This window comes from Rhinopithecus roxellana, chromosome 5, assembly GCF_007565055.1.
Source record: "Rhinopithecus roxellana isolate Shanxi Qingling chromosome 5, ASM756505v1, whole genome shotgun sequence".
NCBI lineage: Eukaryota > Metazoa > Chordata > Mammalia > Primates > Cercopithecidae > Rhinopithecus > Rhinopithecus roxellana.
The window spans coordinates 174,872,163-174,899,013 of NC_044553.1; the positions used below are offsets into that span (position 1 = coordinate 174,872,163).

At 39.6% G+C, this 26,851-nt stretch overlaps 1 protein-coding gene across 6 annotated transcripts in view; it reads left to right on the plus strand.

Moving 5' to 3' along the window:
* CSNK1G1 (casein kinase 1 gamma 1) overlaps positions 1 to 26,851 on the plus strand; it is a 205,671-nt gene that overhangs the window by 114,731 nt on the left and 64,089 nt on the right. The window lies entirely within an intron of this gene.

The following is a 26,851-nucleotide window of genomic DNA, read 5'->3' on the forward strand; positions in this document are numbered from 1 at the left end:
CAGAGACAAATCTCTCAGAAGATGAAATCTTTCAGAGCTATTTTCACTATTTGACATTAGTAGAATTTCCTCTGCTTTATGCCCCCTTCACTGTGACAGGTTTTCTGTGAATGACTAAAGCTCGGTTTCCCTCCCTCCCTCCCTCCTTCCTCCTTCCTTCCTTCCTTCCTTCCTTCCTTCCTTCCTTCCTTCCTTCCTTCCTTCCTTCCTTCTTTCCTTCCTCCCTCCCTCCCTCCCTCCCTCCTTTCCCTCCCTCCCTGTCTTCTCTTCTCTTCTCTTCTCTTCTCTCCCTTTCTTTCTTTCCTTCCTTCCTTCTTTCTTTCTTTTCTTTTCTTTCTTTTCTTTTTCTTTTCTTTCTTTCTTTCTTTCTTTCTTTCTTTCTTTCTTTCTTTCTTTTCTTTCTTTCTTTCTTTTCTGACAGGGTCTTTCTTTCTTCTTTCTTTCTTTCTTTCTTTCTTCTTTCTTTCTTTCTTTTCTTGACAGGGTCTCCTCTTTCCTTTTCTTCCTTTTCTTTCTTTCTTTCTTTCTTTCTTTCTTTCTTTCTTCTTTCTTTCTTTCTTTCTTTGACTTCCTTTCCTTTTCTTCTTTCCTTTCCTTTTCCTTTCTTTTCCTGTTTTTTCCTTTTTCCTTTTCTTTTTCCTGTTTCCTTTTTCCTTTTTCCTTTCCTTTTCTTTTCTTTCTACAGGGTCTCACTCCCATCACCCAGGCTAGAGTGCAGTGGCAGGATCACAGCTCACTACAGCCTTGACCTCCTAGGCTCAAGCAGTTCTCCTGCCTCAGCCTCCTGAGTAGCTGGGACTGTAGGCATGCACCACCACACCAGGCTAATTTTCTGTATTTTTAGTAGAGATGGGGTTTTGCCGTGTTGCCCAGGCTGGTCTTGAACTCCTGGACTCAAGTGATCCTCCTGCCTTTAGCTTCCCAAAATGCTGGGATTACAGGCATGAGCCATCATACCATTGGTTTCTATTTCAGGTAACCCTATTGAAGGTACTACTGAAGGAATTTGAGTTCTACTTCCTAAAATATTTAGAATTATATGAGTCATTGTGTGTTATTCAAGTTTTATTATACCCTGACTATAGCAATAATCAGCTATAGTAATAACCCAGAGAGCCCACAATGGACTTGTCTTCCATTGAACTTAGTATGAGTTCTTGCTCACAGTCACCTCTCAGTATATATTTGTTAATTGACTGGAATGTTTTTGGCATAAGATTTAAGACTGGCAACTGAGTTCACAGGATGTATACATAACTTGAGGCTTATCTTCCCAGATGCCCCAGAACTACATTTTAATTGTTGTTCCTCTTATATTCCTGGTTTCATAATGTTGTTAAGTTATTCCAGGTTTCATAAATTTTAGGGAAAAGACTGTCACAGCCCACTTATGATAAGCATGTTTGTGTATGTCTCATAAATCTAAGGGTCAGGTAAAAACATGCTTAATCCAGTCCAACTTAGAAGTTTAAGTGGGGAAGTGAACAGGCCAGTTTTCAGGATTTCCTCTGTAAGCCCTTTCAAATAGATCCACCAAATCAGACCAATCTTCCCTTTTCAATATAGAGCCAAAAAATCTAATGAATTTGTTAGGTAGGAATAACATCTGTGCTGCCGGGTTGGTACTCTTCCCAAATACAGAAAATTGCAAGCCCTTGAAGTTTCAGCATTCTCTGTGCACTAAAAACAAGGAGTAAATAGGGAGGGCATTAGAGGAAAGGTGACTATACAAATTGCCTTTCACTTAAGCAGCAAGGAAAAACTGGAATCTCTGAGACTGGTACATCCATCATTGTCATGAGTGGGAATAGGAGGGCTCTGTTGTACTGTTTAGGCCAACTGTTGACTCATAGTCAGGTAGGCTGGCCATTGTTGGTCTGTCTCCCTGTACCTTTTCTAACAAACATGTAAAGATCACAAAGCCTTCTAGGTCTTATATGCAGTTCAGTGGTGATTACTGGCCTCTTTTCTGCTTCTTGAGATCACCCACTACTCTTAAAGGAGCTGTGGTGGGCATCATCTTAATACCCTTGCCTGCAGCTAACAAGGTAGCTATATACTTTTCCAAGATAGGAAGAGCTTTAGTTATCTGTTTCAAATCCCCTTGATACCCCTACCTCCTAGTGTAAGAATTGCTTTCAGGATTTTCTTAATAGTCATCTAAATCTGCTTGACTACTTTCTTCTAGTCATAGAGTTTACCACTCTTCAGGCTAATTTAATGTGGGAAAGTCCAATGTATTTGAAGTCCTTCATATTAGGCCCAAATTTGCCATTTATTTATTTATTTATTATTTTATTATTATTATTATTTTTAAATTTAGATGGAGTCTTGCTCTGTCACCAGGCTGGAGTGCAGTGGCACGATTTTGGCTCACTACAACTTCTGCCTCCCAGGTTCAAGTGATTCCCCTGCCTCAGCCTCCCGAGTAGCTGGGACTATAGGCATGTGCCACCATGCCCGGGTAATTTTTTCTTTTTTTCTTTTTCTTTTTTTTGAGACAGAGACTCTGTCGATCAGGCTGGAGTGCAGGCACGATCTTGGCTCACTGCAAGCTCTGCCTCCCGGGTTCATGCCATTCTCCTGCCTCAGCCTTCTGAGTAGCTGGGACTACAGGCGCCCGCCACCATGCCCAGCTAGTTTTTTTTTTTTTTGTATTTTTAGTAGATACAGGGTTTCACTGTGTTAGCCAGGATGCTCTCGATCTCCTGACCTCATTATCCGCCTGCCTTGGCCTCCCAAAGTGCTGGGATTACAGGTATGAGCCACCACTCCTGGCCAATTTTTTGTGTTTTTTTAGTAGAGATGGGTTTTCACCATGTTAGTCAGGATGGTCTTGATCTCCTGACCTCGTGATCCACCCATCTTGGCCTCTCAAATTGCTGGGATTATAGGTATGAGCCACCGCGCCTGGCCAAATTTGCCTTTGTTTTATTTCTATGAAACACCGTTGGGGCCTTTTTTATTTTTTTTAATTTTCTACCAGCTCAGAGACATTTGTCACAGTTGTTATACATTGTTCTCTCTACCATCCACCTCTAAGGCTTCTTTTAAGCCAGGTATCCACCTTTTTACATAACATGGTTTACACAGATACTTCAGTATCGGTGCTCCACTAGCAAGCATGGGCACATACATATTCAACATGGCTAGTTTTTCGATGCTTGTCTTGAGTGAGCCTCATAAAATAGCACAAGTAACTGTAGACATGGAGATAGTGGGATTACTATCCTCCTTGATCTGGACACATTTCTTTTAATTACATTTTCTTTTTCTTTTTTTTTTTTTTGAGACGGAGTCTCACTCTGTCGCCCGGGCTGGAGTGCAGTGGCCGGATCTCAGCTCACTGCAAGCTCCGCCTCCCGGGTTCACGCCATTCTCCTGCCTCAGTCTCCCAAGTAGCTGGGACTACAGGCGCCCGCCATCTCGCCCGGCTAGTTTTTTTTGTATTTTTTAGTAGAGACGGGGTTTCACTGTGTTAGCCAGGATGGTTTCGATCTCCTGACCTCGTGATCCGCCCGTCTCGGCCTCCCAAAGTGCTGGGATTGCAGGCTTGAGCCACGGCGCCCGGCTACATTTTCTTTTTCTTCCCTCAGCTTTATTCAGGTAGAATTGATAAATAAAAATTGTATATTTTAAGATGTACAGCATGATTTTTGATATACATTATGAAGTGATAACCACATACAGTAGTTTTGTAGCAGCCATTTCACATAGTTGACTTTTGTGCTTTTATGGAATTGTACTCAGCTAAAACCTATAAATCTTTTTTTAAAAACATAACTGCCATCAATCAAGGCTTTCTGAACTTTATAGTTATAGAATTGATTTTGAGCTCCTAAACCTCTGAAATGTCATTTTATTTTATCCCATTATTACCTCACTGGCATGGAGATAGATAGATGTCTATATCTATATACAAATATATATATATATGTGTGTATATGTATATATATATATATATTTTTTTTTTTTGAAACAGAATCTCACTCTGTCGCCAGGCTGAGAGTGCAGTGGCGCGATCTCGGCTCACTGCAATCTTTGCCTCCCGGGTTCAAGCGATTCTTCTGCCTCAGCCTCCCAAGTAGCTGGGATTACAGGCGCACACCACCACACCCAGCTAGTTTTTTTCGTATTTTTGGTAGAGACGGGGTTTCACCATGTTGGCCAGGATGGTCTTGATCTCCTGACCTTGTGATCCACCTGCCTCGGCCTCTCTAAGTGCTGGGATTACAGACATGAGCCACTGTGCCTGGCCATATTTTTTATTTTATTTTTTCCAGAGTCCAGATGAGGAAGGAGATTGGGATATTTTTAAAATCATGATTATATTATCCTATTGATGATTATACCTTGACTTTTTTTTAATTGTAATTGCATATTGGTTCCACTCTCTCCCACTCCCTGCCATAAGATTATAAGCTCCTTGAAAACAAGGCTTGTGTCTTCTTCACCCTTGTATCTCAAGTGTATCTTAAGGCTGAGTGTGATGTCATTCTGTCACATAGTAAGCAGTCAGTAAGTAGTTTAGTGGCAGAAAGAAGTTAGGAAGATTTAATAAGCTTGCCTTTTTAGATTTTTACCAATGTTATTAATAATAATATTCCTTGTGATGGTCAAAAAAAGGAAATTTATTTTGAAAGAAGATCAGTTTCAAAAGAAGTTCTTTTGAAAGAAAATAGACAAGATTTCACCATGTCTCATTGTAAATGTGAGCATGAACACCAGAGGTTGTTTCTCACTTACAGGCACAGCATTCTTCCCCCTATTTTTTTCAGAGTAAGTCTCAGCTGCAAGTATGACTCATTGGTAGTTAATATTTGAGCAGCCAGCACACATATGCCACTCTTTTCATTACCAAGGTGATGTTGCAGCGTTGTAAATAAACAACCTTTTGTGCCAAAGCCACACAAAGACCACAGTAACATAATTAGTATTTTTACTCACTAGTGTTTTGTCTGTAATTGTTCATTACTGTCCTATAAATTATAAAATATTTGGATTAGGAAGACTTAAACAGAAAGCCCTTTGTGCCCTTTGTGACTTAGGTTTGTTCGGTGAATTAATCATTGCTTATAAAATAAATGTAATGAAATTATTTGGGAGAAATGATTGATTATGAATTTAAACAATATCTGTTGCTGTGATATCCAGAGCTTGAGACATTAAATTCCAGAAATAGGAACTTTTTTGTTGTCCTGGGACTATGACCAGTTTCTTCAGTACCCAACTCTTTTTTTTTTGTTGAGACGGAGTCTCGCTCTGTCGCCCGGGCTGGAGTGCAGTGGCCGGATCTCAGCTCACTGCAAGCTCCGCCTTCTGGGTTTACGCCATTCTCCCGTCTCAGCCTCCCGAGTAGCTGGGACTACAGGCGCCCGCCACCTCGCCCGGCTGGTTTTTTTTGTATTTTTTTAGTAGAGACGGGGTTTCACTGTGTTAGCCAGGATGGTCTCGATCTTCTGACCTCGTGATCCGCCTGTTTCGGCTTCCCAAAGTGCTGGGATTACAGGCTTGAGCCACTGCGCCCGGCCCAGTACCCAACTCTTAATCATTATCTTGGCCTTTTGGACCCCAGTTTCACTTTGACCACCTGATCTAGAAATTCATACCAGTTCTCTAATTATGTAGAGATAGAACAAAAATGACAGCACTGGATAATTGTGAATGTGGTTCTGGTTGGAGGTCTTCTACATTGTCTCTGCTTTTCCTTGTGTGACCTCTAACTCTTTCCCTTCCATTCCACTTTGTTTTCTACTGACTGGTTGCACTTTTCAAGCTTCATTTGTTGGTTATCGTTTTACCACCAGTATTTTCAAGACTTAATGCTTAAGAGTTGATATCTCCAAGATAATCAAGAAAGAAAGTAAAGGGGACCGTGAAAACCTTGAGACAGAATAAACATTTTATCTTCCTGTTAGCTATCATTTTTTCATTTCTTACGGAAACCAAATTGTAAAGTCTTATAACTATTTTTCTTATTTTCTTCAATCGTTGTTATGTTAATTATATTATAGTCACCATAGGCAAGTTTTAATTTCATTTTCTTTTTATGGGAATTATTTTAGGTTTCAGTATTCCCTTAGGGTCTTTTACTTAGGAAGGTACATACATTATCAATTAAAAAATTTCCCAGTCCACAAATCTTTTGTCCAGCATAGCTCTCACTTTTGCTTGTATTCTAGCACACAGGAACAAGATTTGGTGGATGAGAGGTTTGGGACAGAGATATGAAAGAGCCTGTGGCTGAAACAGATCCATATTAGGAAGAGTGACAGTATGAGAATGACTCCATAGCTAGGTATGGGCTGACAACATGACAACAGCCTGGTGTATATTCAGTAATTGAATAGAAGATGAATAAGCCAGAACCAAGCATGCAGCTGAAGTGGGAGGAAAAAGAGAGGGAGGGGAATGAGTCAGGAAAGACAGGAGCAAATGAAGGAGGATTGAGGGTTTAGAGGGTAGGTAAATGGCAGGAAAATAGGATTCTCTGCAGTAAATGACAGGAAAATGGGGGTCTCTGACATAGCCTGAAATTTTTAAGTCTGGGCTGCCATATCCGGGCTTTCCAGCAGCTATTGTGATCTAGTGACTCTTCTGCTTTCACTCTCTTATAAAGGAGAAGCTAATCCTGAAATTAAAAAATGACAAGATTCCCGTCCCCCCCCCCCCTTTTTTTTTAAGGAAACAGATTCTTGCTCTGATTCTGAGGCTAGAGTGTGATGGTGCAATCTTAGCTCGCTGCAGCCTCAAATTCTTGGGCTCTAGTGATCCTCCCACCTCAGCCTCCCAAGTAGCTGGGACTACAGGCGCATGACACCATAACTGGCTAATATTTTTAGTTTTTTGTAGGGACGGAGTCTCATTATGTTGACCAGGCTGGTCTTGAACTCTTGGCCCCAGGTGATCCTCTCGCCTTGGCTGCCCAAAGTGCTGGGCATGAACCACTCTGTCTAGCCTTAACAAGACCATAATTGAAACTTCACCAATGCAGTAATCAAAACAAAATTTCATTGGGCAGAGAAAGCCGATGAACTTGTTAAATACCAGTTCATTTTTAAAATTGGTACATAATAACACCTATTTATGGGATATATGTGATATTTTGATACATGCATATCTATGTGTAATTATCAAGTCAGGGTGGTTAAGATATGCATTACCTCAAACATTTACCATTTCTTTGTGTTGGGAACATTTCAAATTTACTCATCTGGCTATTTTGAAATATACAATAAATTATTGTTAACTGTAGTCACTCTGCTGTGCTGTCAACACTAGAATTTATTGCTTCTAACTGTATGTTTGTACCCCTTAACCAAACTCTCTTCATCTTCCCCACAGCCAAACGTTCCCAGCCTCTGGTAACTATCATTCTATATGAGATCAACTTTTTAAGTTTTCACATGAGCGAGAACATGTGATATTTATCTTTCCCTGCCTAGCTTATTTCACTTATCATAAAGGCCGCCAGTTCCATCTGTGTTGCTGCAAATGACAGAATTTCCTTCTTTTTTTTTTTTTCCTTTTTGTGGAGCACAGGGTCTCGCTATACTGCCCAGTCAGGTCCCGAACTCCTGGGCTCAAACTATCCTCCCGCCTCTGCCTCCCTGAGAGCTGGGATTATTGGCATGAATTTCATTCTTTTTTATGGGTGAATAGTATTTCCTTATGTATATGTACCACATTTTCTTTATCCTTTCATCTGTTAATGGACACTTAGGTTAATTGCATTATCTTTGCTATTATGAATAGTGCTGTAATAAACATGGACGTACACATATGTTTTTGATAAACTGATTTGATAATGACTATGAAGATCATTTGCCCATTTTTAAATCAGATTATTATTGGTACTATTTTTTGCTATTGAGTTGTTTGAATTGCATATATATCCTGGCTGTTATATATTAGATACATGTTTGCATATATTATATTTTCTCTTATTCTACTGGTTGTCTCTTCACTCAGTTGTTTCCTTTGCTGTGCAGAAGCTTCTTAGCTTGATGAAATTCCATTTGTCTATTTTTACTTCTGTTGCCTGTGTTTTTGAGGTCTTACCTGAAAGATTTTTGCCCAGACCAATGTCATGAAGCATTTCCCCAGTGTTTTATTCTAGTAGTTTCATAGTTTCAGGTCTTACATCTAAGTCTTTAATCCACTTCGATTTGATTTTTTTTTTGTATAGTTAGAGATAGGGGTCTGGTTTCATTTTTCTAAACAGACCATCTTTTCCCTACTGAATATTCTTGGCACGTTTGTTGAAAATTAGCTGGTTCTAAATACATGGGTTTATTTCTGAGTTCTCTCCTCTCTTCCCTTGGTCTGTTTGTCTATTTATGCCAGTAACATGCTGTTTGGTTACTGTAGCTTTGTAGTATATTTTGACATCAAGTAGTGCGTGATTAGTGGGTGATGCCTCCAGCTGTGTTCTTTCTTTTTTTTCCCCCTTGAGACAGAGTCTTACTGTGTTACCCAAGTTGTAGTGCAGTGGTGTGATCACAGCTCACTATAGCTTCAGTCTCCCAGGCTGAGGTGATCCTCGCACCTCAGCCTCCCTCACCATGCCCAGCTAATTTTTTGTAGAGGCAGGGTTTCACCATATTACACAGGCAGGCATCAAACTCCTGGACTCCAGTGATCCACCTGCCTCAGCCTCCCAAAGTGCTGGGATTACAGGTGTGAGCCATTATGCCTGGCCTTGCTTTGTTCTATTTGCTTAGGATTGCTTTGGCTATTCAGATTCTTCTGTGATTTCCTAAGAGTTTTAGGATTGTTTTTTCTATTTCTGTGAAGGATATCATTGGTATTTTGATACAGATTGTGTTGAAGCTATATATTGCTTTTGGCATTATGAATATTTTTACAGTATTCTTCCAATCTATGAATAAGGGATGTCTCCCCCCGGCCCACACTCTTTTTTTTTTTTTTTTTTAATTTTTCAGTTTCCTTCACCAGTGTTTTATAGTTTCCCTTGTAGAGATCTTTCATATCATTGGTTGAATTTATTTCTAGGGTTTTTTTTTTTTTTGTAGCTATTGTAAATGGAATTTTTTCTTGATTTTTTTCCACTAGTTAGTTATTGGTATGTAGAGATGCTACTAATTTATTTATTTTTTATTTTATTTTTATTTTTTGGGACAGAGTCTCACTCTGTCAGCCCAGGCTGGAGTGCAGTGGCGCGATCTTGGCTCACTGCAACCTCTGCCTCCCAGGTTCAAGCAATTCTCCTGCCTCAGCCTCCCAAGTAGCTGACATTACAGGTGCCCACCATCACGCCTGTCTAATTTTTGTATTTTTAGTAGAGACAGCATTTCACCATGTTGGCCAGGCTGTTTTCGAACTCCTGACCTTAGGTGATCCACCCGCCTAGGCCTCCCAAAGTGCTGGGATTACAGGCATGAGCCACTATGCCCGGCCTATTTATTTATTTTTTTGAAACAGGGTCTCACTCAGTCACCCAGGCTGGAGTGCAGTGGTGTATGATCTCGGCTCACTGCAACCTCCACTTCTCAGGCTCAAGTGATCCTTCTGTCTCAGCCTCCTGAGTAGCTGGGACTACAGGCACATGGCTAATAATTTTTGTATGTCGCTTTTGTATCTTGTAACTTTACTAAATTTTTAAATTCATTTAAGGAATTTTTTGGTGGTGGTTTTAGGATTTTCCACATCTACAATCATGTCATTTTCATATAGGGACAATTTGACTTCCTCCTTTTCAATTTGGATACCCTTTATGTCTTTTTCTTGCCTGTTTGCTCTGGTTAGTACTTCTAGTATTGCGTTGAATTAGAGTGGTAAGAGTGGGCATCCTGTCTTGTTCCAATTTTTTTGGGAGAAATTCAGCTTTTCCATGTTTGGAATGATGTTACCTGTATTTGTCCTATATGACCTTTGTGGTATTGAGGTATGTTCCTTCTGTACCTAGTTTGTTGAGGGTTTTGTTTTGTTTTGTTTGAGACGGAGTCTTGGTCTGTCTCCCAGGCCAAAGTGCAGTGGCACAATCTCAGCTCACTGCAACCTCTGCCTCCCTGGTTCAAGCGATTCTCCTGCCTCAGCCTTCAGAGTAGCTGGGATTACAGGCACATGCCGCCACACCTAGCTAATTTTTGTATTTTTAGTAGAGATGAGGTTTCACCATGTTGGCCAGGATGGTCTCAGTCTCTTGACCTCGTGATCCTCCCTCCTTAGCCTCCCAAAGTGATGGGATTACAGGCGAGAGCCACCACTGCCCAGCCGAGGATTTTTTTTTTTAAATCATGAAAGGATGTTGAATTGTATCAAATGCCTTTTCTGTGTCTATTGAGATGATCATACGGTTTTGTCCATTATTCTATTCATGAGATATATCACATATATTAATTTATGTATGTTGAATCATTCTTGCATCCCTGGAATAAATCCCACTTGATCATGGTGAATTATCTTTTTTATACATTGTTGGATTTGATTTGCTAGTATTTTGTTAAGGATTTTTGCATCTGTGTTCATGAGGAATATTGCTGTGTAGTTTTATTGTTGTGTCCCGGTCTGGTTTTGGCATCAGGGTAATCCTGGACTCAGAATGAGTTTGAAAGAATTTTCTCCTTTTCACTTCTCTGGAAGTGTTTTAGAAGAATTTATATTAGTTCTTTATATAAATCTGGTAGAATTCAGTAGGGAAGCTGTATTAGGTCATTCTTGCATTGCTATGAGGAAACACCTGAGACTGTATAAATTATAAAGAAAAGAGGTTTAATTGGCTCATGGTTCTACAGGCTGTACAGGAAATGTGGCACCAGGCTTCTGCTTGGCTTCTGATGAGGCTTCAGAAAGCTTACAGTCATGGCAGAAGGCAGAGTGGGGACTGGTACATCACAATACAAAAGCAGGAACAAGAGCAACTGGGGTAGGGGGGAAGTGCCATACCCTTTTAAATGACCAGATCTCATGAGAAGTCACTTATCATGAAGACAGCACTGGCATGATTCAAACACTTCCCACCAGGCCCCACCTCCAGCACTGGAGATTACAATTCTACATGAAATTTGAACGGGGGCAAATATTTGAACTATATCAGAAGCCATCAGGTTCTGGCCTTTCCTTCGATGGAAGAAGTTTTATTGCTTCAGTCTTATTACTTATAATTAGTTCAGGTTTTCTGTTTCTTCATGGTTCAATTTTGGTTGGTGGTGTATGTCCAGGAATTTATCCATTTCCATTAGATTTTCCAGTTCGTTAGCATATAGTTGTTCATAATAGTCTCTAATGATTCTTTGTATTTCTGTGGTATCAGTTGTAATGTCTCCTTTTTCGTTTCTGATTTCATTTATTTGGGTCTTCTCATTTTTTTCTTGGTTAGTCTAGCTAATGTTTTGTTGGTTTTGTCTATCTTTTTTTTAAAAAAACAACTTTTTGTTTCATTGATCTTTTGCAACTTTTGGTCGTAATTTTTTTGATTTCTGCTCTTTGTTATTTCTTTCCTTCTACTGAATTTGGACTTGTTTTTTTTTTTCTTTTCTGGTTTCTTGATATGCATCATTAGGTTGTTTATTTGAAATCTCTACTTTTTTGTCTTTTTTTTTTTTTTTTTTTCCTTTTTGTGGAGAACGGGGTCTCGCTGTATCACCCAGGCAGGTCTCAAACTCCTGGGCTCAAGCTATCCTCCCGCCTCTGCCTCCCTGAGAGCTGGGATTACAGGCGTGAGCCACCGCGCCTGGCGAAATCTCTACTTTTTTGATGTGTTTATTGCTATACCCCTTAGGCTATAGTATGGTGTTTCTATTTTCAGTTGTTTTAAGAAATTTAAAATTTTTCTTCTTGATTTCTTCATTGACACCATATTCAGGAGCATGTTGTTGAATTTCCATGTGTTTAGACAGTTTCTAAAGTTCCTCTTGTTATTGATCTCTAGTTTTATTCCCTTATGGTCAGAAAAGATATTTGATATACCATTTATATTAAACTTGTTGAAACTTGTTTTGAGGCCTAACATGTTGCCTGTCCTGGAGAATATTCCATGTGCTGATGAAAAGAATGTACTCTGAATCTGTTGGATGAAACGTTTTGTAAATGTCTGTCAGGTATATTTGGTCTAAAGTGATGTTTAAATCCAGTGCTGCTTTGTTGATTTTCTGTCTAGGTGATCTATCCAGTGCTGAGAATGGGATGTTGAAGCCCCCAACAATTATCATATTGGAATCTAGCTTTCCCATTAGATCCAATAATATTTTATCTTTCTGAGTGCTCTGACGTTGAGCACACATATATTTATAATTAGTTATATCCTATTGCTGAATTGTTCCTTTATCATTATATAATTACCTTCTTTGTCCCTTTTTACAGCTTTGACTTAAGATCTTTTGATATATCTACTCCTTCTTGCTTTTGGTTTCCATTTGTGTAGAATATCTTTTTCCATCCCTTCATTTTTAGCCTGTATATAACTTTATAGGTGAAGTGAGTTTCTTGTAGGCAGGATATAGTTGGGTCATGGTTTTTTATCTGTTCATCCAGTCTGCATCTTGTAAATGGGGGAATATAATCGGTTTATATTCAAGGCTGTTTTTCACAGGTGAGGAATTACTCCTCTCATTTTGTTAATCTTTTTCTGGTTGCTTTATATATTCTTTGTTCCTCTCTTCTCTTACTGTTAACCATCACAACTTGGTGGTTTTCTGTAGTGATACGGTTTGATTCTTTTTCTCCTTTGTGTATCTGCTTTATCAGTGAGTTTTATAGATTTACCTGTTTTTATGATGGTAATTATCATCTTTTGACCTCCAGATGCAGGTTTCTCTTGAGCATTTCTTGTAAGGCCAGTCTAGTGGTGAAAAATTTCCTCAGTTTTTGGTTGTCTGGGAAAGACTTTATTGCTCTCTCATTTCTGAAGGATAGCTTTGCTATATATAGTATTTCTGGCTGATGGTTTTTTTTTTTCTTTCCATTGCTTTGCACATATCATTTCATTCTCTCCTGGCCTGTAAGGTTTCCACTGAGAAATATGTTGTTATTCCCTTATAATTTTCTTGACTCTTTTTTCTTGCTATTTTTAGAGTACTCTCTTTGTGTTTGACTTTTCATTATTTAGGACTATAATATAAAGTGGACCTTTCTGGGTTAAATATATTTGGGAACCTTTGAGCTCCCTGGACCTTGATGTTCATATCTCTCCTCATATATGAACAGTTTTCAGTTGTTATTTCATTAAATAGATTTTCTATGCCTTTTTTCATCTCTTCTTCTAGAAATCATATAATATGCATATTTGTTCACTTAGTGGTGTCCCATAAGTCTTGCAAGCTTTCTTCACTCTTTTTCATTATTTTTGTTTTGTTTTATTTTGTTTTTGGAGACAGAGTCTTGCTCTGTCGCCCAGGTTGGGGTGCAGTGGCACAATCTCAGCTCACTGCAGTCTCCGCCTCTGGGGTTCCAGCTATTCTCCTGCCTCAACCTCCCGGGTAGCTGGGATTACAGGCATGCGCCACCATGCCTGGCTAATTTTTGTATTTTTAGTAGAGACAAGGTTTTACCATGTTAACCAGGCTGGTCTCAAACTCCTGACCTCAAGTGATCCACCTGCCTCAGCCTCCCAGAGTGTTAGGATTACAGGCATGAACCACTGTGCCCAGCCTTATTTTGTTTTGTTCTGTTAACTGAGTAGTTTCAAATGGCCTGTCATCAAGTTCAGAGACTTTCTTCTGCTTAAGTCTGCTATTGAAACTTTCTGTTGTACTTTTTATTTAATTCATCGAATTCTTCAGCTCTGGGATATCTGTTTGGTTATTTTTTATATCTGTCTCTTTGTTGAATTTCTTGTTTATATAATGAATTATTTGTCTGGTTTTGTTGACTCACCTGTCTGTATTTTCTGGTATCTTATTAAGCTTCCTTAAGATTATTATTTTAGGCCAGGCATGGGTGACTTACACCTGTTATCCCGTCATTTTGGGAGGCCAAGGAAGGTGGATCACTTGAGCTCAGGAGTTTGAGATCAACCTAGGGAACATAGCAAGACCCCATCTCTATGAAAACGACAAAAAAATGAGCCAGGTGTGGTGGTACGCACCCAATAGTCCCAGCTACTTGCGGGGCTGAGGCAGGAGGATTGCTTGAGCCCAGGAAGTTGAGGTTGCAGTGAGCCATGTTTGCACCACTGCACTCCAGCCTGAGCAACAGAGTGAGAGCCTGTCTCAAAAAAAAAAAAAAAAAAAAAGCCATACAACAACAACAAAAAAGATCATTGAGTTCCTTTTCCAGCAGTTTTAAATTTTCTTTTTATTAGGGTCTATTACTAAAGAGTTGTTATGTTTCTTTGGTGGTGTCATATTTCTTCCTTTTTCATGTTTCTATACCACTGTGTTGATATTTGTGCATCTAACGAAACTGTTGACTCTCTTAAACTTTCTAAAGTGGCTTTGATAGACAAAGAGTTTCACCTGCAGTTGGGTCTTAGTGTGCCGGTTGGGAAGAGTGTGATGAATCTGTGTGCAGGTAGGTTTAGTGATATAGTCTCTGTGCAACTTCTTTGGCTACATTGAACATCAGGAATAAGTGTGGATGCCTTAGTGGGCTAGGGTATAGAATTTTTTGGTAGTGATGGCAGTAGGTTGTTAATATCCTTGTTGATAAAGACTTTTGGGTCCTCCTGTTCTCATTTTCCCAACAATGGGGAGACTCTTGGTATCTGACATAGCCTACAAGCAGCTGTGAGACTAGGATCCTAGGCTCAGGGTCTTGAGGTACCTTTAGCAGCCCAGATCCAGGGGGTTGGGTTCCAGCTGTGAATCTCTATCCCTGGGGGGCAGAGCACAGCCCTGGCCCAACTCTGGGGAAAAAAAGGGTACTCTGGAGGTTTGAATTCAGAATACAGGCCATAGCTGTAATTCAGGAGCCCAAGTCGGTAGGGCTCAGTCTAGTAGGCACTTTATGTGGTTATTTCTTTTTTTCCCATTTTTGAGCACAGGAACTTTAGTGACTTACCTAGGGTCACACAGTAAGCAAATCTGCACTAGGAATGTGTGTGTGTGTGTGTGTGTGTGTGTGTGTGTTTTTTTCATACATACATACATAGATTTTTTTTTTTTTTTTAAAGGATAGGGTCTTGCTCTGTCACCCAGGCTGGAGTGTAGTGGCACAATCATAGCTTACTGCAGCCTCAAACTCCTGGGCTCAAGGGATCCTCTCATTTCAGCCTCCCAAGTAGAGTAGCTGGGAATACAGGTGCACACTACCATGCCTTCCTAACTTTTTATTTTTTGTAGAGATGGGGTTTTGCTTTGTTACCCAGTCTCTATTTTTGTACAGATTTTTTTATGTGCATATATACCGATATACCCAGCAGATTCCTAGAGCCATCCACACATTATCCCTTACCTAATTTTAAAACAGTGGCAGAAGACAGTCATGAAAGCTTTTAACTGGGGCAAAGATTGGAAATTTCCCCCAGTGAAAGAGCAGAATTTCCTGTTTCACGTGACGCCCCCTAATTTTGTGATTCAGAAGGCTACCTTTGTTACTTCCAAAACCTTTTATGGCCTTGAGCTTTTTAGGTTTTGAAATTTTTTTCCCACAGTAAATCAATCATGTTGAATGCATGTGCCATGTATACAACTGAGAAGCTTAGAGCTTCTGTATTCAAACTGTTTCACCCACCAAAACCTTTGTGCTGTGAATAAAGTAAGTGTTAATAGAGCTTATCAGACTTTGCAATTTTGAAGTCGCTTGGAGGGAATGGTTTTGTACGCCTTCATAAAAGACAAGCAGTGCTGGTTAGTACCACAAAAGAGCTTTGAATCTAGGCAACTGTAAATTAAGAGGAGCATGGTTCTGTTTCAACAGAGCAATTAACTATAAATCTGAAGAAGTCATAAGAAAGTGTAATATTGATAAGACCCTTTTATAATGTTGTGAACATCCTTAGAAGTACATTATAAATAAGCTGAGCAACACAGGAAACAGAACACAAGAATTCAAGAGTACAAACTTCTGAAGATACACTAGAAAAAATGGGAATTTTACTTAGAGAGGACTCTTTTAACACAGGTAGTTGTGAACAAGGAACATACCTCAACTTAGTTGTCCCCCAGGAGTGCTTAAGGAACTTAGAAGAAACCTTTTGATCTTCATTTGGGTAAAAAGTTTACATAACCTAGGAAGAAAGGATGAAATAGTGAACTTGGCAAAAGAGAGTAAAATTTGGATCTTTTCTTGCCATGTATAAATTTTTCAGAGATCTCTCTGCCAGAGGTATTATATATACTCCTAAATTCAGGGAAAAGTTATTTTGTCTTCCTGTTATATTTGTACAAATTTTGAGGATACATGTGCAGTTTTGTTACATGCATAGATTGCACAGCGGTCAAGTCAGGGTTTTTAGGGTATTCATCACCCAAATAACATACATTATGTACCCACCGACCAATTTCTTATCTTCCTTCCCCCTCCCACACCCTCACCATTCCAAGTTTCCATTCTCTATAATTCCACTCTCAACATCCATGTAAACATATTTACATGGATTTTTTAGCACTCACTTATGAGTGAGATCATACAGTATTTGTCTTTCTGTGCCTGGTTTGTTTTAACTTAGGTTCCATCCTTGTTCCTACAAATGACAGGATCTCACACTTTTTGTGGCTGGATAGTACTCTATTGTGTATGTATACCACATTTTCTTTATCTATTCATCCACTGATGGACACTTAGGTTAATTCCGTATCTTTGCTGTTGTGCATAGTGCTGTGAAAAATACATGAGTACAGATATCTTTTTGATATATTGATTTATTTTCCTTTGAGTAGATACCCAGTACTGGGATTGCTAGATCCAATAGTAGTTCTATTTTTAGTTCTTTGGGAAATCTCCATATTGTCTTCCATAGAGACTGTACTAATTTACATTCCCACCAACAGTGTAAAAGAGTTCCCTTTCTCTGCATCCTTGCTAACATCTGTTATTTTCTTAATTTATTAGTAGCTGTTCTGACTGCAGTAAGATGATAATGTCATTGTGGTTTTAATTTGCATTTCTTTAATAAGTACTAATGTTGAACATTTTTTAATAACCTCTTGACCATGTGTGTCTTCTTTTGAAAAATGTCTATTAATGTTCTTTTCGCACTTTTAAATGGGATTATTTGTGGCAGCTTTTGTTATTTTAGTTCCTTGTATATTCTGGTTATTAATCCCCTGTCAGATGAATAGTTGCAGTTATTTTCTCCCATTCAACAGGGTATCTCCTCTACCTGTTGATTATTTCTTTTGCTGTGCAAAACTATGAATGGATAGCCTTGCAATTACATTTTGAGGACTGAAGATTTAGACATTGTCATCTCCAATTCTAGACAGTGTGAATAGGTGGAGAAAACCATGAATTGAAGTGAGAAAAAGTTTAGCTCAAGTTTTTCTCACTGTTTTCTTTTCCTGGTTTTTTTTTTTTTTTTTTTTTTTTTTGAGATGGAGTCTTGCTCCATTGCCCAGGCTGGAGTGTGGTGGCGCGATCTCAGCTCACTGCAATCTCTGCCTCCTGGGTTCAAGTGATTCTCCTGCCTCAGCCTCCCGAGTAGTTGGGATTACAGGCATGTGCCACAACACCCAGCTAATTTTGTTGACATAACATAGTTCCAGGACCATGTTAGCTGTTTACCTAATAGTTTTCTACCTGTTACTTTCCCTGTGGATAGAGTCTGTACCTTATTTATCTTTTTTCTCTTTCTTCCCTTAACTGTCTAGTGTAGCATCTTGTACATAGTATTTAAGAAATGTTTGATATATGGAAAATAAATATATATAATACAAATGAATTCAATGTTTGAATCTTTCTCAGTCACCTCTCTTGGAGTTGCACAATCATTGCCAAATATGTTCTCATTAACACAGTCCTTAAGTTACCATCCACTCAGGAGTTTAACTTCTACTTTGCAGGGAAGATAATCCAGAACCCCCTTTCCTTTACCCAAAAACTTTTTATGGCTTTTAAAAATTTTAAACTCTTTCTGCTTCTGCTATATTTCTACAGAAGAGATTTAATCTACATATATTTTGTTGATTTATAAAGCCCAGTGAGGCTTTTTTCCTTTTCAGTATCCTTGGAAATACTGAGGCATCACTCTGGTTTGCCATGATTTCTCAGACACCCACTTTGGGGCTGAAATTTCATTTTACTGATACATGTGTTAAATTGCCATCAAACATTTTATCTCACATTTGGATGCTTTTCCAGTTATCTATTGTGTGAAGCAAGCCAATAAAAAATGTTGGTTTAAGAGGAGGTAGAGGCCGGGCGCGGTGGCTCAAGCCTGTAATCCCAGCACTTTGGGAGGCCGAGACGGGCGGATCACGAGGTCAGGAGATCGAGACCATCCTGGCTAACACGGTGAAACCCCGTCTCTACTAAAAATACAAAAACTAGCCGGGCGAAGTGGCGGGCGCCTGTAGTCCCAGCTACTCGGGAGGCTGAGGCAGGAGAATGGCGTAAACTCGGGAGGCGGAGCTTGCAGTGAGCTGAGATCTGGCCACTGCACTCCAGTCCGGGCGACAGAGCGAGACTCCGCCTCAAAAAAAAAAAAAAAAAAAAAAGAGGAGGTAGAGCAGTTATATATGTTCTTAGTCAACACTGTTTTGATTGCAAATAACAGCATCTATTTAAATTAGCTTAAACTCAAAAAGAGGATTTACTGGAAGACCAGCAGGATATGTCATGAAACCAAGAAAGGAAATATACAGGCCTATCTAGGGATTAGAACAAAGCACTTGGAGAATCTCTAGGAACCAAGACAACTACTCTTGGTCCCTGGCTTTCTTTTCAACTCTTCCTGTCTCTGACACTTTTTTTTGACCCTCCTTCTGCTTAGGGCTGTAAAATCTCTTGCCTCAGCTTGCGTCTACCAGCATCATTTTCTCTACATTACCAGCCTTCTCTGCTTCTTATATTTTGTAGGAAAAGGCCTCCTCCACAGCCCTTCTCCTTAATTTAAGCCCTAGCAGAGATTGATTAGAGCCCATATGTCACAACTGCAAATTCCTGAGAAAAAGACTGACTGATCCATCTTGGGTCAGCTTTTCAATCCTGGTCCAGGTAGCTTACTTGTGGGTACAGAACCACTTGGGCCCCACCACTCAAGAGAGAGCAGATTCTCTAAGAATGAGGTTTAAGAGCTGGGAGAAAAATAATTGACAATATAACAAGGAAATGGAGAGCTTATAGACCATGCTTTTCTTTCTCTTCTTGTAACACTTGCTAAATAGCAAGCCATTTTGCCTTGAAACATTTTAACATCTTGAGATTGTCACAGTAGGGAGTAGAAACCGAGAGCTAGTGTGTGGTCCTGGCATAGGGCAGTGAGTACTCCCAGAAAGAGAACTACACCTTTCACGATGTATTGAACTCACCACCTCTTGTGGGAAAATAATCATTTTTGGAGAAGAACCTGCTCTAAGCCTCCATTAAGAGAGACAGGCCCTCTCATACTTTGAGGGGGTCTGGAATGATGAGTTGAGGTTTAAAACAACATCTGCCTAACTTTTACGCCCTGAGGACCTGCTCCTCTCTGTGTGAGTGGCCTATTTGAAATAAGTAAATATTAGGGCAACAGCAGCCTAATTTTATTTTATATTTTATTTTTTATAATATTTTATATTTATTTTAACAGCCTCATGTTAAAAACAAAAAGTTAACAATCCTATTCACTGGGTAAAGGGTGAGGTGGGTGTTTGAAAATATCTGAGCAGCACTAATGTCACAGTTGTTCCTCTTAGGGAGCAGAACTTAAATATAAAAGTGTGCCTGATTCGGTGAGTTAGTAGCAAGAACCTGATCAGTATATGAAAAGCAGCTCTATCTTATGGAACAAATGTCAGATGAGGAAAAGTGTGGTGTCGTTGTCTTTTCCTTTGAGAGAGGAAGCGGGAGGGAGAAAGAGATTTCAAATCTACCTACATTGTCAGGAAATATTTTAAAAGGATATTTAAACGCTTCCATTGATGTTGCATCTTAAGTCTAGTCTGTGGCAAATGCTTAATTTTGTGAAGAAAAAAATAGGAAGAGTTGTTTCATTTACTGGGCTTGGAAAGGTATAATTCACATACTCAGTACTAATAATTTCTAGTCTTAAATGGAGCTTAAATAGTGATACTATGAATTTCCATCTCTTCTTCCAAGGGTGAAATATCAGACCTTAGCCTTTAGCTACACTAGTTTGCAAAAAACAAGAACAAAACCCTGATATTTCTGAGGCCTGACTTCTGGACCAGGACAAATTCTCCAGTTGTGTGTCCTTTTTAATTTCCGTAAAGTTTTAGGACATTTCTGATACTATGGCTAACAATGTACCCTACTGTGTGATGAAATATAAGCAAGCGATATTCATATATAATGCTGTGAGAGACTTGCTTATCTGTTAGAGCCAGACCTCCTGTGGTCCTTCCCTGCCCCTTGAAATTCTCAAATAGCTCTAAATCACCTGAGCCACATAGAGTAATTGCCTTTAATTACATTTATAAAATTTTAGAGAATTTTGCATTGGGGAAGGGAAAATGTAAAAAAAAAGGGGGGTAGGGGAGAGGAGAGAGATTCTGTCCTTTTCCCTCGTGCAAAAGAAAAACACTTCTATTTTACACATTCTGGACCAATAATTTCCTTAATTCCAAATAGACTGTTGTGAGTTTATTATAGAAATTGTTTGGCTTCATACATCCCACAGTAACACAAAGTACTGACACCTTTTCAGCGCATCGTTTTGCAAAGTGCAGAACTGCTTGAGGTTATTTGCTCGGTGTGAAGGTAGAATTTGCTACTTAGATTTTGTTTTATTTTAAAGGGCTTCATGAAAGATAGAAGGTAAGGTTCTAGAAATACACCCATGTAACTTACATGTAAGTGAACTGGACTGAAGAGTTGTGATTAGTTACAGGAAATCGATATAGTGCTTATGCAGGCAGAGGTTTGAAAAAGGTAGATCACCAAAACCTGTCAGTGGGAGCTTGCTTGGTAATAGACACAGACCCTGAAGGTTCTGGTGCTATTTTCTCCCTTTAATTCTAGGTCATATTTTGACATGTTTTGGGCCTTTACTCATATCTCTCTTACTGTATATCTGTATGTTTCTCTTCCATCTGTATTCTCACAGCCATTTTTCTGGCATTGAGTAGGGCTTTTAGTGGCTGCCCTTAGAGAATGCTTGTTAAGGAGGTCAAAGACAAGGGAAGTCTAAGTCTAAAATAAGTACTAGAAGTAAGCTCGGTGACCCCCAAAGGACTGACCAGAGCCGTTAGTCACTCTTCCTCCTAGCTCATAGTATGTCAAGGTTAATCATTTAGAAGGGAGTTAACATTTAGCATTCCCAAAGCTGTTGAGTACTATGGAAAGAAGAAGGTGAGTCATTGAAGAGAATTATTCCTATGATTATGAGAAGGCAGAAGTATGTATCTACTGTCTTATATTAAAACTTAACTAGTTCCTTTCCAGTATCTGTCAGTGTCATTGGTAAGAAAACATTTCCTTAAGTTCCAGTAACAAAATATTTAAAGATAGATAACTCCCTGTGCCTACTATCATAATAGTAATCTAGTTGCTAGCTAAGCCCTTTTATATTTGTAGAATATAAGTTATTTGTAAGTGTGCTTGGAACAAAAGCCAACAGAAAGATCAATTTTTAACATTTGTGACCAATTATATTGTCATTTTCTTTCTACAAAAATAATTTATATTCCACCCACTCAAAGAAGAGTTTGTCAGCGCTGCACGATTCTGCATTCTTGTGCTTTCAGCAGTCTAACACACTTTTAACATTTTTCTGCATTGTCCTTTCTTTATACTTCATACTGCCTTAAGGCCAGCCTGTAGGTAATCTCTTCTACATTAGTGAGAATGCAAGGAGATGACATTTTCACTAACAAAACACTATACATCACTGTGTCTATAGCTAGCACTATGCTGGGTAATTTGAGGGCCAAAGAATTACGAATAAGATGATCTCTGTCCTTCAGGAGACTAGAGTGTCATTGGGTGGAAAATGTAATATTTACTGAGCTTACAGTATGTTCATGGTAGGACAGTAAGGTTAATGGTATTACAATAATGGTAAGTAACTGTAACACAAGCTAAAACAGTAGAATGTTATACATATATTTTAAGATACATATAAAATGAGGAAGTTCTGAAAGAAAAAAATGGTTTCTAATTTTGGGAAAGAGAAAAGGTTTTATAGCGAGAGTGGCATGTATGGGGCTGAGCTTTAAAAACGGATTATGATTTATTTGGACATATAAAAATGGAAGAGTAAGGAAAGCTTTCCAAGTACAAAAAATAAACCAAGGCCCAGAGGCTGCTATGTCTCTGTTCATGCATTTATTAAAGAGATATTCTTGAGCATCACACTTGGGTTAAGTACTATTCTAAGCTAAGTCTTAGGGATACAATAGTGAACAAGATAGGCACAGCTCCTTACATATATTATATATGTGTATATATATAAGATAGAGCAAGACCTCATCTCCAAATACACAACACACACACTGCACTTCAGCCTAGGTGATAGAGCAAGACCTCATCTCCAAATAGATATGTGTGTGTGTGTGTGTGTGTGTGTGTATGTGTGTGTGTGTGTATTTGGAGATGAGGTCTTGCTCTATCACCTAGGCTGAAGTGCAGTGGTGTCATCACAGCTCACTGCAGCCTCAACCTCCTGGGCTCAAGAGATTCTCCCACCCCAGCTTCCTCAGTAGCTGGGACCACAGGCATGCATCACATGCCCAACTGATTTTTTATTTTTTGTAAACATGGGGTCTCCCTATGTTGCCCAGGCTAGTCTCAAACTTTTGGCCTTGAGCAGTCCTCCCGCCTCAGCCTCCCAAAGTGCTGAGATTACAGGTGTGAGCCACTGTGCCCAGGCTTAATTAATATTCTAAAAGGAATATTATTTATTTTTTTTGAAATGGATTCTCGCTCTGTCACCCAGGCTGGAGTGCAGTGGCGCCATCTCGGCTCTCTGCAAGCTCCACCTCCTAGGTTCACGCCATTCTCCTGCCTCAGCCTCCCAAGTAGTTGGGACTACAGGCGCCCGCCACCATGCCCTGCTAATTTTTTTGTATCCTCCTGCCTCGGCCTCCCAAAGTGCTGGGATTACAGGTGTGAGCCACTGTGCCCAGCTGCCATTTTATTTTTAAATACCCCCACAGACCTGAGTACTCAAGTAATGGGGACTGCAGTGCTAAATGTTGAAAATAGGCCCAGGCCTAGAGTCAGAATAGGGACCAAAGAAGATTTAGAACTCTGGCAGTTTGGGGAGGGTGAGGTGGGGAGAACTGCTCGAGCCCAGGAGTTCAAGACCAACCTGGGCAACCTAGTGGGACCCTGTCTCAACAAAAAATTAAAAATTAGCCAGGGGTGGTGTCACATATCTGTAAGTCCCAGCCACTTGGGAGGCTGAGGTGGGAATATTGCTTGAGCCTGGGAAGTCAAGGCTGCTGTGAGCCATGATTCGTGCCACTGCACTCTAGCCTGGGTAATAGAGTGAGACCCTGATTTAAAAAAAACAAAAACAAAAACTGGCAGTTTGGCACATTATGCTAAAATGTTAACTATTCAAGCATTTGACTCAGCATTTCCTCTTTAAGAAATTAACATTCAAGATATGTTTATGGGGCCAGGCATGGTGGCTCACACCTATAATCCCAGCACTTTGGGAGGCCGAGGAGGGCAGATCACCTGAGGTGAAACATGGTGAAACCCTGTTTCTACTAAAAATACAAAAATTAGCCAGGCATGGTGACACATGCCTGTAATCCCAGCTACTCCAGAGGCTGAGACAGGAGAATCGCTTGAACCCAGGAGGCGGAAGTTGCAGTAAGCCAAGATCACACCACTGCACTCCAGCCTGGGTGAGAGAATGAGACTCTGTCTTAAAAAAAAAAAAAAAAAAAAAAAAAAAGATACATTTACAAACATGCCCGAAAACGTAGGCATAAGGTTTTTTTTTTTTTTTGTAGTATTGCATGCCTATTTGTCTAGATGCTTTTATTTACAAAGAGTAGAATCCCAGTTCAAGCTCACTCACTTGAGAGAGGGAGAGGAGGATTTCTTGGCTCACAGAACTGAGAAGTCAAAAGCATTCTCACCTCAAGCCATCCAGATACAGGACTAATGATGTCCTTGGTCCATAGGTATGTGATACATTTACCTCTCTTTTTTTCTCACCTCTTCTTTCTCTGCATTAGCTTCATTCTCAAATAGGCTTTCTCCATGTGCTGGTCCCTGGCAACTCCAGACTGAACTGCTTTCAGTTTAGCAATCAGGGAGAGAGACAGAAAGAGAAAGAGTACTCCTTCTTCTCTCTAGTTCCACAAAAGTCCTAGAGTTGACTTCTGTTACATGAGAGACATGGCACCCATTCCTGAGCCAGTTTTCCTAGGCAGGCAGATAGAGTATTCTGATTAACTGGGCTTGTTGCATCCTCGGGACGGCGATGGGAAATGGGTTGGCTCCACTTTAACCACATGAAGTAACACTGGGGAAATGGTGCTTCCCTACTGTAAGAGTAAGGTGGTGTTATCAGAAGGAACAAAAGGATGCAGACCAGGCAAAAGCAATAGCTGTTCCCTATAATATATATTTCTAATTAACACATGGAAATAGCATAAATGCCCATCAGTAGGGGGAGAGTTAAACAGATGTGATACATGGTGGAATACTATTATACTACTATTAATATGTAGCTATTAAAATGAATAAGTTAGGTCCATATGTTGATAAGAAAAAGTATCCACTCTGTAGCATTTTTCTTTTTCTTCTTCTTTTTTTTTTTGAGACAGAGTCTCACTGTCACCCAGGCTGGCGTACAGTGGTGTCCTCTCAGCTCACTGCAACCACTGCCTCTGAAGCTCAAGTGATCCTCTTGTCTTAGCCTCCCAAGTAACTGGGACCACAGATATGCACCACCATACCTGACTAATTTTTTGTAGTTGTGGTAGAGACAGGGGTTTCACCATGTTGTGTAGGCTGATGTTGAACTTCTGAGCACAAGCAATCCACCTGCCTTGGCCTCCCAGAGTGTTGGGATTATGGGCATGAGCCACCATGTGTGGCCCACACTATAGTATTAAATTAAAAATGAAGTTTCAGTACACTATTCTTAATCATGTGCCTTTGTGGTTATGAATACTTTTTCTTTTTCTTTTCTTTTTTTGAGACGGAGTCTTGCTCTGTTGCCAGGCTGGAGTGCAGTGGCACGATCTCAGCTCACTGCAACCTCTGCCTCCCGGGTTCAAGTGATTCCCCTGCCTCAGCCTCCCGAGTAGCTAGGAATACAGGCATGCGCCACCATGCCCAGCTAATTTTTTGTATTTTAGTAAAGACGAGGTTTCATAAGGATGGTGTCGATCTCCTGACCTTGTGATCCACCTTCCTCGCCCTCCCAAAGTACTGGGATTACAGACGTGAGCCACTGTGCCCGGCTGTGAATACCTTTTCTTTATATGCTTTTTACTGCTTTTGGTTTGCTGTTATGTTTGATTGTCTAAAAATGGGTAATATAGATATCCATGCTATATCTGTCTATTTATCACTTTTATAATTTAAAAAAGTAATGCCCCAGGTGGCTCCTGTTCCACACCAGGGACTGGAATTGACAAGTCTTGAGAACCGCAGACAGGTGGACAGGAAAGGTGAAAAGATAGTGTTTGTGGAGCTGATTTTAAAATAATGGGGGCGAGGGCAAGAACATTTCTTAAAAATAAGGGAAGCCAAAGGGATGGGTAGGACAAATCAAGCTGCCTGTGGAGCATAGTGGCGGGATTTATGTACTGGAAAGATGATAAAGAACTACTGGAAAAAAAATAAAATGTTAACCAAAAGGGCAGAACATGCGGTTTGGAAGAGTTGGGTTGGGGAGCATGGAGAATAATTTTGACAACAACATAGATGAAAAAGAACATTAGAGTAAGAGAATGCAGACATCTTAGTGTAGAGAAGAGAATAGTGAATCTGGAATTGAGAGATTTGGTTGTATTATTTGGGAACCTAGGAAAGTTCACACAATATTTCTTGGGGTTTTTATTTCATCTGTAAAATGGGGTCTTTAGTACTTGCCCTGTTTTTCCTCACAGGATGACCATGAGATTCAAGTGTGGTAGGAAAAGGCTACTTAGGTGAAGAAAAGACTGTGTATTTCCAAGTTAAATGGGACCAAAATAAAGAATTTGTTTACAAATTGAGAGGGAGAAAATAAGGATAAGAAGAAGTTACTGGACTTCCTTTCATATTAGATGATTTAGATGACTAATTTTTTTGGTCATTTAATCTGTTTGGATGGGCAGGTGCTGTTTTGAGAGAGGAGAAGACATTTGTTTGTGTGTAGTTTTCAGTGCTGTTAACTGAAATAAGTAATTCTGCATAGTTGCTTACCTACATATGGGAACAGCAAGATAAATTGTAGATACCATTTATAGTCATCATGGAAGATTTAAAATACACGGAAGTCAATGTAGAAATGTTGCAACTCTGAATTTACTTGAAGTATTCATACTTGTGGCTTGTGCAACAGAACTGTCTTTTAAAAGTATTCCCATGAAATGTAAGCAAGAACTCAGAAAAATCAATTGTGTTAGTATTCCCTGCACATTTTAAATCCAATGAATTTGCTTTGCTCTGTATGTATTGTGTGTATTTCAGCATTTTGAGGAAAGCATTAGGCATTCCAAATGGAAAACTCAAGTGCCATCGCATTGAGTTGTAGTTATTAATTTACTTAGTACTTATTTTAACCATATCTACCATATGCTTGGACCAGTGCTAGGTGCTGACATACAAAAATATTAACACACAGTAATTGCTGCTTTCAAATAGCCTACCGTTAGTAGGGAACACAGACACATGG